Below are 16,148 nucleotides of genomic sequence, written 5' to 3' on the forward strand. Positions count from 1 at the left end.
AAAATCCACGCCACTGCTTTACACTTTTCTCTCTAGCCTCTTCTAACTCGCTGTCCCTTTTGACTCTCTTCGCACTCACGCCTCCAGTTGGTTACGAGGTGCAACACCGAGCCATCTATGTAGTCGATTTCGTATCTACGCCGTTTGCACTACGTTCTGGTGCGGTGTACAGTATGATCAGTGATGCGTGCTAACCAATCAAATGAACGCATGAAGCAGCATGCAGGAGGCATTTGTTCAAATTTCTGAACTTCAACACCGCTGTTCTTGAGTACAGCGCCTGCTTGGTTGAACACAATATCCTTGCAGCAGCCTGAGACCGGGATGCGACTGAACTGCACCTAGTGTCAAAAAGTTCAGCAAACTAGACGAGGCCACTGAATCACAATGTGCTCCACTGATCATTGAATTGCTCATTGTTTGTATTGGAATGTACCACTTTTACATTTAGTTTATACCAATAAGTTTCTCAAGTAAACTAGTTAAAAAAGGGGGGGAGCAATTTCACACAGCCTCTTCCACCAAAGTTTTGTGACGTCAGAAACACAATGACATTGGAATGTCTGAAGTTTGCATCACATTCTTTTTCGTAAAAATAGTATCGATATGGTTTTGTTAACGAAATTTCCGTTACAAGTTTTATTTCCCTCCGCTTTCAAGTAGGGAGCCAGATCTCTAACTTTAAATTTTATTTTCTTCATAACCGTAACGATAGAAAACATCAAATATTCCAATGGTCGTTTTTGTGAGGAAAATGTCTCTCCTATACTGACATGTTGTTCTTGTGAATAAATTGTTAGTTAAGTGTTATTGATTGTCATTATTTTCTAGATCACCGGTAAGTAACACTAAAACAAATACTTTCTTTTACAGGTTCCAGTAAATGAATAATTTGATAAAAAAAGCTGATCTTTGCCTTAACCCTCGAGAAAGAAGGCCTATCTTGGGCCAGTGTAAAAACTGGGGGTCCATTTTTGAGTGTTCCTTTAACTATAGGGGGAAAGGGGTGGGCAAGGGAGGGTACAGAGGGGGAGAACGAGGGCTGCGGAGGGGTGAATGGTCAGTGGGTGATGTAACCCAGGCCAGGAGGGACGTAGGCACCAGCGAGTTGCTGAAAAAGCAGTCGTTGGTGAAAACTCCATACTTCCACCCTTTGCCGAGCCCTGTCTGAATGGGCTCCTTGGGGCTCCTGGTCTCGGTATCGGGGTGGTGTGATGGCGTACAGGAGGCGTGGGTGACTACTCGCCTCTGTCGGTGTTCTTGAGAGGCGGGGGAGGCCGTCCCTTTTCCCCTCCTTAGTTGCGTAGGGGAAGGGTTGCAGGGGATGTAGTGGTTGCATGGAAACTCGCACGACTCGCTCCTCTACACTCCACACCGCTCGGTCCTCTGTCGCCTGGAAGCAGTTCGATCTCCTTTCCATTTTGTCTAGTATTCCTCCAGTGACTCATGGTGCCACAACCAGAACAGCTATCGAAAAGTTTGGAGCATTCTCAGATTACATTCTCTTTGGACTATTTTACGTCGTTTTTTGTACGTCTCTAGGTGAATCGCGACAATGGGGATGAACCATAAAACGTATCCCAGGCTTCACAGTGCGTTCCACTAAGCATTTCAAACTGTGAGCCCCAACGATAGTTTAGGGCTTTTAACTAGGTCATTTGTATCGGAAAGTATCGGTTGATTCACCGATACTGGTCGTTACTTTCCCGGTGCTTTGATTGGTCGCGGGGTCCTTAACAATACCCCGCAACATTGTCGCAGAGTCTAATTATCCTCGACAGTATGCAAGATTCGAAATCTCTATTGATTTTATACCAATATTATGTGATAAGACTGTATATAACAGTTCTAATCTGATACAAACTTTAAAACTATTCTAAAGCAAAACACTGGTAAATTAGTGGTTTTAATTGGAGTAGAATACTTACCCACTAATATAAGTCAAATTTTTGAACAAGTTTTAATTGTTACAGTTTTCAAGCAGCAGAATCGTTAACGTTCAACCGTAGTTATAACACAATTTGATGGATATTGCTATAATGACTCAAAGTACATATATCGCATTATACTATGCAGTTATGTTTATTTCGGAACAGCAATACATGCAACCTTGCATTTGTAATGTTCAGAAAGTATATTGTGAATGTCACAGTGAAACATGAAGTCTATAAACACTCATGTAAAGCAGAACTTCTAACAGTTTGATCCTTTAAAACACATTGTGTACTTGCAGCTACTAATCTTACACACCAAAGATGTATACATTTCTTGAACACTTCGATATTTTAATACTTTCAAAATCTATCTCTCAGTTTTCATTATGCAAACTTTCGAATAAGCTGTTTTTAACATTCTAAACGCTTCTTTTACCATAAAATGTGTTTAAAATATTCTGAATCCATCTGAGGTTGCCTCTAAGTTTCATCTAGATAAATTCTCATATGTTCAAGTGCACCTCGTAATAACTTTTTCAATAACACACATATTTTTGGCCACATTACACTGTTACGTTAACACAAGTGGTGTATACTGGGTTGAAAAATTAGGGTATCTCACCATACAAAAATGTTAAAATGAACAATAATTTGCTAATGGAGTATTCCTTCTCGTGCTGTGGTGTGACATTACTTAAAAATAATCACGGAAGTGTATTATTGAAAGATTAACAGTGTTCAAGTAGAAATATTTCATGCTCGTACATAACTACTGGCGAACTATATTGTGAAATATTTGTAGGCCTACATACGAACATAAAATGGAACATATTTTTGTTAACATCTAATCTTGAATACTTCATTTGAACAGGAACTTATTTCTTCTCTTGTTTTGGGCAAATTTTAGGTCACGTATGGAAAAAATGTTCCTTGTCAGCACTCTTTCATTTTCAGAACAATCCTTTACCCGATAGGTATAACAACCAACCGGACTTATTGTTACGCGACTCTCAGAAATTTCTTTCAGCCGTCAGTTGTAGACAATAATACTAATTCTTCGGTAAATGGCGTCTTTGCTAATAGCTCATAACACAGCACATAATATCATTCACATAAGTACAAACAACAAATTCAACACTACAAACACGAATCTGCTATAAATAAATTTTAAAAAAATCAGTGCACTCTGAATGTTGCCCGAGGCCCGACGAGATTTCGGAACATGACCTTTGTTCCTTTTCTTATTTTCATCTGCAGTCATAAACCTTTGCAGGTCAATCAACATCATACTACAAAATACTGGTTGTTGAAGAGGTCAACACCCTCTTTTTGTACTGATCTACAAGTGTTCCTTTGAACAGTGATGTTCATGGCCCAGAGGGTATTTTACCTGTCGTGTGCCACCCTTTCTCCCTTTCCTGTACATTTTGGCTCCAAAATTCCCCGTTCCTGGGGAAATTCTATGCGGGGAACAATGGGTTTGCAACACTGCACAATAGGTGATCGAAGACTGGCCGCATTCAATGCTCGGATTCTCTTCCATGTATTACCTCGCCATGTGAATTCATCGAAGCAAACGTACTTGGTTGCCAACTCCTAAAAAGTCAGGTTGCCAACTCCCGAAGCACAGTCATCTGAAGAATTTCATGCAGATTTTATAATCTTCGCATATGAATTCTAGTCCCTGGGCCTCTGACTTCCCAGAACATACGCCCCTGATTTACACACAGATATAGAGATATAGTTAAGGGTTCTGTACTAAATACCTATGCTGGGGTAAATGACGTACTTGCTTGTTTTTACGTTGCTTTTTTAATCTGTCTACGTTAATCGCTACGTTGCAGATGAATGGTGAATAAATGATGATTAAACGATGAAACAAACTCAGCACCTGTGCCTTAACCAGGATTCGAACCTAGAACGTAGGTATCTAGCAGTTACTTACTAATGAATGTGCCCCACCATGAGTCACTGGATACCATACACACTTTTTTCAATTCCGTTTCTTGTTTCGTTATTTGCTCCGGTTATTTCATTGTACCTCGGTTCCTATTTGGTCATATTTCGTGTGCATGCATATTTGTGTGTGTGTTCATTACTACACTGCATATACAGTGGGGTAATTTTATTTGTTGTCTACCAGTAGGTCTCTAGGAATTCTCGAACCTTTTGTATTTGGCTGTTTTACGCAGCTCGTCTAAATGAACATCTTACATTTTTTTGCTCATTCTTCATCTTATTTGGGTTCTTATTTCTGTTCCTGTTCTCTTCCATTCTCGTGCTTACCTGTCAGTTCCCCACTGCCAATTTCCGTCACTTTTTACCTCATTAGTTAGTCGCGACGTTGAGGATAGATGAGAATTGATGCAATACCGTATACTATGGTGATTTTGTGACATTTTTCATGATTTTGTTTACCACAAGAAAGTATCAAACTGCAGCATCTCAGTAAGAAACTACAATAGGAATTTCAAACATGAAGTTTTGAATGCTGGTAATTATTTTGCAAGACATTTAGCGAGAATTGAAATACTAAATCAAACAGTTGTCAGAATATCATCCAATGCATTCAGGTGCAGTTTGCAATGTATAGCTAAATATGAGTGAAAGTACAGAAAGGCCACAGATACGATATTTTGCAGTGATCAGCTACTCATGATATACTGTTGTCCTTCACAAACTGAAAAATATTGGAATATTTTGACAAAAAAGAAGAAAACTGGGTCGCTGCTCCTACTCAGTGGGTGTTGAAGAAATTGAACAGACGCTCATAAACACCAAAGCACAGGCCGGGATTCGAACTCGGGATCCCTGCCATCGCAGCACGCTGTGCTAATCACCCCGCCACGGAGGTCGACTAATCCTATCATCAATTTGAGATTTCAGAAACCATGAATATCTTTCTACGTCTAATTTTCCTAGGCTTAGACTATATTAGACAATATTTCATCTCTTAAGTAAAGAAGTTAGCCTCTTGTGGACACTTAAAATGTTTGCCAGTTCTTTTCTTCGACTTAGAATAAAACCGATCTCTTGCACTTCCTTGATACGCTAGGGCAAACTTGGTCCTCATTGTACTTTTCCTCCGCAGCGCGAAGAGTTTTTCGTTTAGGTCTCATTTCAGTTGGGGCATCTTCACAATCATTTCTAAATGAACGTTATCGTATTCGCTTTTTGTAGGCGCGTTACATTCTTGCGCGTCTGCAAGAACAGAAACTGAAGTAGATTCATCGGAGTGCCATTCGTGTTGGACAGAACCACATAAGGTAGCGTAATTTGTCAACATCACCCGTCCAATCCACACACACCACGTCCCATAAACTTCACATCAGCAGCGTATGATTCACTACTGTTCCGGTATCTACAAAACTTACCCTGTCTTCCCCTTCTTGCTTCAGAGGGCGTACACGAACAAAGCCTTGCAGACCATGTTCGCACGGTCACAGTGCAGACAACGAAAAGCAGCTGAAAGAACAGATTGCTGCACAAGTCCGGCACGCAAGTGACTCACTCGTTCAACCAAATGAACACTATAAGCGTGGGACACCAGAAACAGCAAAACGTAACGTATGTCACAAAGTCACCCCACAGTCACAAAGTCACCCCAGTTTACGGTAGAAGAAACGTCCATGGCTCACTATACCTCTCTAGAATAATCGCGAAGACGATAATGAATGGCGAATTGATGAAATGCCAGTACTTTATCCAGAATTGGAACCTAGGACCACAGGCTAGGTGGCATGCTGCGCTAACTACTCTGTCGCGGAGGGAAGGGTCACCTTCTATTTACAAACCCATGAAAAGGAGATCGGACAGCCTCTACTTTCCTTCCTTGCCTCTTTCCATGTACTTAGGGTCTTCGTCTAGATTACACTCTCTGTGCATTGTTCCATATCCTACCTTTATTGTTCTACTGAAGCCATGTTTAATTGTGGCGTGATCTTCTCCATCATCAGTTCAAATTATTTTGAAATATTTGGACTCTTTGTTATATATTTGTCAAATATCTTAAGTTTCTTCTCCTAAAATACCATAAGGTTCTAGGTAAATACTATTAGTACTTAGCCCTAAGAAACATGACAAATTAGTATATAAGGTTTAGCGAGAATCACCTGCTATTTGTTTCATTATAGCTAATTTCTAAATAATCAAAACATGAATTATATAACCTAGCAAAGAATATGTGGGAAAACAATGGTATTCAAGTCACACCGTAAAATGTATAAGCGTCGTGGAGTTAGAGATAATTTTGATGGAACAACACGACACTAAAAATACAACATAGAATGTAAGCCTCAAGTAGGTTTAGCAAGACAGGAGAAAAACAATGTTGTGCATGCCACACCAATGTATTGGAAGATAGGTCACAGTGGATAGATAAATATTACTACATTGGTCTATGCAACAAAAGAAATATCAAAATTTAGCAGTATAATTTCATAGAGAAACTGCGATAGATAAGTAATACTATGTTAGACTATGCAACAAAAGATAAATCAAAGTTAAGCAGGAAACTTTCATAGAGAAACTACGACAGATAAGTAATACTACGTTAGTCTATGCAACAAAAGAGAAATCAAAATTCAGCAGCACAGTTTAATAGAGAAACTTCGATAGATAAGTAATGCTATGTTAGTCTATGCAAGAAAAGAGGTATCAGAATTCACCAGGACAGTTTCATAGAGAAACTGGAATAGATAAGTAATACTATGTTAGTCTATGCAACAATAGAGAAATCAAAGTTATGCAGGACAATTTCATAGAGAAACTACGATAGATAAGTAATACTACATTAGTCTATTCAACAAATGAGATATCAAAATTTAGCAGAACAGTTTCATAAAGAAAGTGCGATAGATAAGTAATACTATTTTAGTCTATGCAACAATAGAGATATCAAAGTTAAGCAGAACAGTTTTATAGAGAAACTACGATAGATAAGTAATACTACTTTAGTCTATGCAACAAATAAGATATCAATATTAAGCATAACAGTTTCATAGAGAAACTGCGATATATAAGTAATACTACATTAGTCTATGCGACAAATGAGATATCGAAATTTAGTGGGACAGTTTCATAGAGAAACTGCGATAGATAAGTAATACTATGTTAGTCTATGCAACAAAATATATATATCAAAATTTAGCAGCACAGTTTCATAGAGAAACTGCGATAGATATCTAATACTACATTAGTCTATGCAACAAATGAGATATCAAAATTAAGCAGGACAGTTTCATAGAGAAACTGTGATAGATAAGTAATACTATGTTAGTCTATGCAACTAAAGACAAATCACAGTTAAGCATAACAGTTTCTTAGAGAAACTACGGTAGATAAGTAATACTACTTTAGTCTATCCGACAAATGAGATATCAAAATTTAGCAGGACAGTTTCATAGAGAAACTGCGATAGATAAGAAATACTATGTTAGTCTATGCAAAAAAGAGATATAAAAATTAAGCAGGACAGTTTCTTAGAGAAACTGCGATATATAAGTAATACTACATTAGTCTATGGAACAAAAGAAATAGCAAGATTTGGCAGGGCGGGACAGCTTTGTAAGAAACCTGCAATAGGGAGGATAGATGTAGAATACGCAATGCAACACAGGATACTTATAGATATGAGATTTAGCAGAAAAAATACATGGCCAGTGTTATGTTTAGAATACACTTTTACAACTATGAAAAAAGAGAATTCCAGATCGGAGTAGAAAGATAGTTTTCCTATCATACAACAATAAGAATATTTAGATTAAGTTCAGATTAATGTACATAAGTTATAGATTACGTTAGGATTATATTTAATCAATCAAGAAGGTTGTGACGTGTCAGCTCTGCACTTACCTCACGATCATGATTACCAGGCTACCAATTTCTCCTGTTTCAATTTGTCATTTTTCGATGTCATCGTGAGGCTCTGGCATGGGCGCCTGCAGGGTCTCCGATTTTTGGTTAAGTGCGACAAGTGAAACAAAAGTGGAAGGAAAAGATATCTATAAAATGTTGTGAAAATACAGTGTTACAGCACAAAGCATTAGAATACACGTACTTGCCCGAATAAGTAAGGTTACCAGATCACTATAACGAAAAAGTAGGACATGCTGTCCCAAAATTTAGGACTGTAAGTCAAAATGTACAAATCGTTCGCATAAATAATATACTTTAACACAACACATTAACAAGTAATGTAAAATTGACACAGTTTTAGATTTTTTTTAAAAAAATATGATTTTGTAGTGATTTCTAAAATATAAAATTTCCAAATTTGTAATCAATACCAAACATTACACTTCTCAGTACACATGCTTTCGGTCGCACTTTTTAGAGGAGACCCCGGTTGTCAAAATTTCCGTTTTTGTCAAAATATATATTCGTACTTATGCAACTCCAAACAGTCAAACTCTTTGAAGTTATACTGAACCAATATCAAACCATTTACAAACTCTACAATAAATGTATTTCTCTCATTAGTCCATTGTGCTGCTATTAATTAAAATAATCAACATTTGCATTATGACCTGAATTGTCAAACACATATTCGGTATTTATCATAACTTGAAATAACATGAAATATAATGTCCTTCACAGAAATGTAAATGTTTCAAGAAGTTCCATTTGGTGTAATTTTTGGTTCAATAACTTTCTTCTGTATATCCACCGCTTTAAAACGAAAACATTGAATAGTAATGTTAAACACCTTCAAAGATCCATGATTGATTCCATCCCAAAACATCGAAAAGCGACATCAACAGAATGTGGCTCCATTGATTATATTTTCAGTCTTCGATCCAGCAGGAAATATTTGGATCAAAATACATTTCAGTAATGAGTATGGAAGTGCAGTTCATAGACTTGCAACTTGCATGATGTTTCTTGTGCTTTCTCCTTGTTTGAGTGGAACATGTATTTTTCTTAATTCGAATTATGTGACGCTAAAAATGTAGGACGTTTATGTTATTTTTTAAAAAAATCCTCTCGGACGCTGGGAATAAGGCTAATATGTAGGACATGTTCACGTAAAAGAGGAAAACAGAGTACACAGTAGATTTACATTATGTAAAGGTAAAAGGTAAAGTCCTCCCCTGTGCATAGCACCACGCCATGAAGACGTATAGGGGGTGTGGGGGTAACGCCCCACACTTTCTTGATCCGGTCGTGAGTGGGGATGATGTGATCAGCATCACGCCCCTGACCGCCTTTACCCCCCCAGGGTTTCCCCCATGTACCCATGTTATTCGACGCTGGGTGGACGCCGGGGCCGCTTCCATCGTTAGAAAAGTTCCCGGATTTGAACCGGCCGGGGATTGAACCCGGGACCATTAGCATGCTAGTCAGACGCGTTACCCACTGAGCCACCGCGGCCACATTAGATTTACATTATGTGCAAATATTAACTTTATGTACAAATGCTAATCATGATTTAAAACATTGCGTATATTCCGGACAATTAAATCTTAGCTTCTCACTCGTAAAACAACCAGAAATGTGTTAAATAAGCTGATATGCTTGACTATCGTGCTGTGCCATTAACTTAGTCGAAATCACGCTAATGTCAATCCAAAGCCTGCTTAGGGATTCCCCCTGCAGGCGTCCATGGCCTCAGCTTCGACACTCTTCAGAACCTCATCTTGGTTCAAGATATGCACCGACAACAAGAGGCAAGTGGGAATGGCGAAGAGGCTGGGGCTAAACATGATCTTACAATAAAACTATCTCCACATACCATAGAGTTTCTGTGCTACCGCTATTTCTAAGATAGTATATGGGTGTTTATGCTTATTTAGTGAGTAGGGGTGGTCTCCGGCCGTTCGAGCGGCTAGAGACCACAATAGATATTAAGGGTGACATCCGGCTGCTGTATGGCGGCCGGTGTCACAGTATCTGGTAGACTAGAGCCATTGTAGTTAATCCCCAATTCCTTCTTTAGTTTAGCTCATAGCTTTTGTATTTATTTTTTGCGTGTGTCTGTGTTCGTATGTTTGTGAGTGTGTGTGTGCATGTGTGCGTGCATGGGCCTCTCTCGTCCCTTTCGGCACTTACTACGGAGGGTTGATCCCTAGACCTTCTTCTGCTGCACCATCACTACGGCGTCCGGGAACGCTGGGGGGCTCATTCCCACGGGGAGGGGGGATTCGGTGGGAAGGAGGGCGGAAGGCATGGAGGTACCCCACGTCCCCCTCCGACCTGGGCTCCCCCATTGTCCAGGATCTCCTCTGCAGTGTTGGTTTCCCCCCTAGGGGAAAAGTGGGGGCTCAAGGGAGTTCCAAGGGGTCCTCAAAGGAACCCTAAGGAGCCCTGAAAGGGTTAAATAGGGCCTAAAGAGCCAAGTTGGGCCTTAAAGGGTTCATGAGGCTCTCAGGGCCCAGGGAGGGAGGTGGGCTACTGGTGAGTGAAAAACTCACCAAAGTATCTAAAGTTGAGAACCTATCACAAAGTGGAACTCCAGTTCGAGGCAGCGTGAAAGGAAGAAAAGGGAAAGGCAAGCATCTGCAACAAATTATTTTAAAGTCCAGTTCAAGGATGCAGCATGTACAAGTAAGTGTTGATATTTTGTGTAGTACAGTATAAAGTGCGTATAACTTGAAAAACATTAAACACTTAGAAAGTTGTAACATAAGTAAATCTCAATGAAGTTACAAAAGTGTTCCATCACTCACAGCCTCCCCAAAGAATAACCCGTAAAGCTCTTATAATTGGGCAAATAAGTTTAATGCTTGTCAACAAGTAACAATTATGAATCAGTAACGATGAATGAGCAGTGCGAAAGTTGCATTTAAAAAAACAAAACTTTATATACCATATAGCGAGAAAACGTTTCGGAATACATTCTAAATACACGTTTCCGTGGTTCAGAAATGTTTGATACCACCGTAAAAAATACTAAGTGTTAATGAAACAATAAGAATTTTCTTATCTGGAGGAGACTACCGCATACCAGACACTCACACACACATGCACATGCTAGGAGTACAATTGTTACTGACTGTACAAGGTTAGACCGGTAGACAACTTTAGCCATCGTACACTAGAACAGATTTAATAATGTTCGGAATTTTATGACCTCACATTTATAGCTTACCCCTTGCCTAAGTGAATTTTTTGGTCTTGTGTAGTAAGTGCACAACTTTTCAAAACCATATTTTAGCTTCAGGTCATATTTTGCCCAAAAAATTGCATACATTTTTAAAATTCAACAGATGATAATCATAATATAACGCTTGTACTGGCTTGAAATTGAAAATACATGTTGTCATCTAGCATAACTAAGAAAATAAAATTTAAGTTAAGATATACATTTTTCATATGTAACTTATTTTTATTAAAAACATATCTGCAGTTTTGTTTCACCCCGAAAATTGTATAATTCTGATAATGTTTTGTGGAGCATTCCACTACAGAAGAAAGAAAAATGTGAAATGCTTAATAAAATCAATATCTATTTTGTATATTTTCGCAGTATTTTTAGTTTATGTTTATAGTGTATGTGTGGGTGTGTGTGCGTATATCATAAAGATTTTAGGTCATAATTATTCGAACCTTAGTGAATGTACTTCTTTCTGCTTGCATTTCTTACTAAAGCATGTCTTGAAAATAGTTAATTAAGATTTCTTATTTTGTTCAGGGTCACGAGAGAACATCTGTAGGTGCAGAAAACAGCAGTGAATGCTACAGTCTAATGGGACAATGGAATCCTCGTTGGATGCTGATGTATGAAGTCACATTAAACATTCTAAATCTAAAAACTTAAAGCGTCTATCATTTATCCCCAATTGTTAACTTATACTACTTATAAGGAATATGTATATAATATAATGTAAATTAAGAAATTTAATGCCTTATACTATTTTAGTTATATGAACACTTTTACTTGGAATAAGAGGCAATAATCAAGAATAAAAGTAACCTGCTACTTGGAACAATTGATAAAATATTTAGAAAGAATACGCAGATTTCATATGTTCATTTCTCACGAACTTTAAAAGTTACAAACACGTGACATACATCAATGGATGAAGGAAGGTTCAAAGTTTTATAATCCTGCCTATTAGTTGCGTTCAATGCCTGCAACGGCGTTTCTATTCTTTACAGGTAAAATGGCGACTCCACAGAGGAAGTCGTTTTGTGTGCTGCAGTTTGCGAAGAGTGAATCCATTGTTAAAGTGCAACGTGAATTATCTGTGGGGATACAATAAACACAGTGTATGTACCACCTCTGGCTGCTACTGTTCAAGATCTGACACATCGAATTGTTGTAGCTATCAATTCAATAACTAGGGAGCAGTTAATTCGTGTGTGGCAAAAAATGGAGTACCGTTTTGATGTTTGTCGGGCAACACATGGTGCTCATGTTAAGTGCATACATTAAAACTTTCAACAATAGAACTTCGAACCTTCCTCTATCCATTGATGTATGGCACGTGTTTCTATCTTTTATAGTTCGTGAGAAATAAACATTTGAAATCTGCGCTTTCTTTTTGAATAACCATGTATAATAAAAGTTCTATTCAAAGAACATTGTATAGAAAAGTGGCACATCTCAAAATGTAGCTACTTTCAGTTAATGCTAAGGTGAGGCACATAACTTTTGTGTTTTTCTTGTAAATAATCAAGTTCATCAAGAGGATGGTCATGATCAAATGAAAGTGATAAGGGCCGATATAGAAGAAATGTGGTGTTAATAAGGTCACTGAATAGCCTCAATTTAATAGTATTGCAAAAGAATAAATTTTACAAAATTATATGACACTGTACACATTTTTATAAGTAAAGCAATATGTACAATATTCTACTGTTAAAATTTAACAGACTGCCTGATAAAATTCTAAAACGGACGCAACCGTTTGTTCTTTAAATTTGAATGGACATTTCCAATATGGCATGGAATAACGTTTAAAATCCATTCGTTTTACGGCTAATGACACGAAAAAGAGATGTGCAAAATATCTCGGTGATATTTGTGTTGGTCCTCGAGAACCACGCCTTCAAACACAGCTGGAATCCACGTGCTACGTCACTGAAATGAAAACGTCTTCTAATTGGCCTGACGTCATCAGTTAGAGAGACATGCAGACAGGGCTTCTGTTCGCGCCGTAAACTTAGCATGGGCGACAGTAAAGAGTCATTAGTAGGAAACGGATTTATATGTAAATACATATTTATAAGCTGAAATCAATGATATTTTTTATTATCTTTGCGCATCATGGTATGTAGGCACGCAATATTAAGTTTTTGTTTTCCATATTTGTACACATATAACGTTTTGATTCATATTTTACATATTTATATTGTGCATATCGATACACACACACGGAAAAGAGTGAAAGATAAAAGTACATAAAGGGGAAGATACGAGGGGAGATCAAAAAGTTCTTACCCTCACCATGAGTAGATGTTCTAGGGCTTTGAAATTACACAGAATTTTAACTTTGTATCTCCATAACAATCATGCCAATTTATAATATTACATGCCCTGTTCAATTGAAGTTATAGCCAGCAGAGTATGAGATGACATCATGTTGGACAAAACTGAGTATCGTGCTGTGAACAGGTTCCTGCATATAGGAGGGACATCTGCACAAACGATTCATACGAGATGGCAGCTGTGTATGGTTAGCAATGCCCATCACATCAGGGGTTCCCACAGACGGGGGGGATGGCACAGGCTCCGCCATCGAGATTTTTTGGGGGGATTTTTTCCTTTCAAATAATATAAAATTCTACATTTATATATTTTCCAAAATATATGTAAAAATTTTACCTCTTAAATGCACGATACTTAATCCATTATATGAAGAAAAGAAGGTGTTTAAGGGTATTATCGAAGGGGGGAAGATAAATATCCAACTCTCTGTGGGGGGAATCTGAATTAAACTTTGGGGGGGGAGAGTATCCAACTGTAGGTCTTATATAAGGGCGGGTATTTTAATTAGAGTGGGATTGAGCATTAAATTTTAGGGGGGGTATTTCATTCTTGTATATTACTATTGTCTTAGACTGTTGCGGAAATTCTGGTGTGGAGACTGAGAATTAATTTTTTGGACGAGGCACATTATCCACTCTTCAATATCAAGAGCATGTCTGAAATTGGCATGGACATTTTGGTGGTAGGATTGCGTATTAATTTTCAAGGAGGTTATAGGGAGCTCTTAATAACGTGTTAAATCTTAGATTGTCAAGGGATTTCTGTAGTAGAGAGAGTTCGAGCAGTAAATATGGTATGCACACTTTTTCCACCCCATCAAATTAATATTCTGGAAAGTCTGCAAAGAAATGAATGTAAATATTTTCTTGCTCGCTTCGCTCGCACGCATATGTTGCAAGAATGCGTGTCTGGCGCTTTCGCTTTACTGAGGTGAATGTGAAGTTTTAAACTATAGCTGCATTATAAAGGATAAGCTATATTTTCGATATTCATGAGTAACATCATGTCTTAAAATATAATGCTTAGCGTTGGTATACTGCTTAATTTATAGCAGGTACATCATTTGAAACAAAAATATACCGAATTCGCAATTCTAACTTCTTGTCAGAGGATAACATTACTTTAACAAATTAAATTTGCACTGAAGATAAAATCCACGTTTAGTGGAACCACAAGCAAAAAAAGCCTGGGCAGACGTGCGACTACTGTGCACCGTACTCCCGCGTTTAGGGAAGGGGTAGAGTGAAGGATGCTTCCTGATGGCCAGAGTTGAACGGAAAAAGGGGGATGTGCGCGGAGACTTTTCGCCGAAGGTTCTTTTGTTTGTGGTCGCACTATAATTATTGTAATTGGTTACTAAAATGATTTACCTCAAGAAAGCGGGGGGAGGGTGAAAGAGGAATCTCATTATATTATCGCCCTGAGCTTAAGGATTTCTAGCTAGGGTTCTGTAATGTCTCCTAAAACAATAATTGAATCGGTCGTACGGCTGGAGCATGTTATTTGGTTTGCCAAGGTTGAATTTTCTATCTTTATCTTAATTTGTGTATCAAATTGTGTTAAATACTCAAATTGTCAGTTTTATAAACCCACTCACAAACACTATTTATATGCATCTTTACATAATTCAACCAATGTGTTAAGTTTGAGTTTTTTCGTAAATCGAACAATTAAAAAATATGGACCGTTTGACATAGTATTTACTTGAAACAGACATCAATTATTAAGTATTCATCCAAATTATTGTGGGGAGATTGTAATGAACGGTTTTAGGGCGGTTTTGAGTGATGGGCACCCCTGTTTAGCGAGGAAGGGCAGATCAAGTATCGTAACGAACCTAAAGTTCGTGGATCTTATGAATACCTAAACTATTAACCAATTAATCAATGGGTGATGTAAGTTACTCATCATTCATCCTCTGATGAGACCACTCGTCATTGGCATGACGAGTTAACGCTTGGCAATGCGAAAGGTACAAAATCACACTAAGGAACTAAACTACCGAAAAGACAATGGTCACTCGTTGGGTTTTGTGAACCGTTGAACCTGAATCATGGCTGGGTGTTAGGATAATTACCTGTCTATCTGAAGTATTAAGCTGAATAGAATAAGCGAAGTCCTCTGTTAGCTTCTCCAATTCGTCGACCAAAGCGTCGTTCCACTTCTGACCTACTGCCTTGCTGACCACCTCTTCTCTCTCAACTCAATCCCAAAAGTCAGTCCCCCCTCAGCTTGTCTCACCTCTATATCACTAGGCCATCGAGCTCTTCCTCTATGCCGAATCGTGTTATTAATTGCCACTATGCAAACCGCTGACTCCATAAACAGAAGGAACTACCTGTTTTCCTGAATGCTCAGGAGGTTTGCATAGCGCAACATTGTGCATTATAAACATGCCTCAGAGGCTTGAGACAACTGCGAAAAACAAGTGAATGCCCTGGTCAACGTGAAGCGTTCAGAGAGACTTAATAAAATAAACATATAATCTTAGGGATTGATACGGTATAGTGTTCCGTAGAGCTAAGAAAACGTTACTTTCGGTAGACACGCTATCGTAATTAAATATTTTGTGGAGATTACGATATGGTTTGAGGGTGCGAATGATGATTTGGGGGGGGATGCGCCATTGGCCTTGGGGGGGGGAGGATGGGCACCCCTGCGTCACATAACACTGTCGAATGATGGACGAGAAAAGTGGGGCAGCACATGCTTCAAGAACCATTTGAAGGTCAATTTCTTATCTAGGGAGGTGAACATTAGTAGGGATCAGTGGTGTACAACCT

This window comes from Lepisma saccharinum, chromosome 21 (genome assembly GCF_977018435.1).
Source record: "Lepisma saccharinum chromosome 21, izLepSacc3.1, whole genome shotgun sequence".
Taxonomy (NCBI): Eukaryota; Metazoa; Arthropoda; class Insecta; order Zygentoma; family Lepismatidae; genus Lepisma; species Lepisma saccharinum.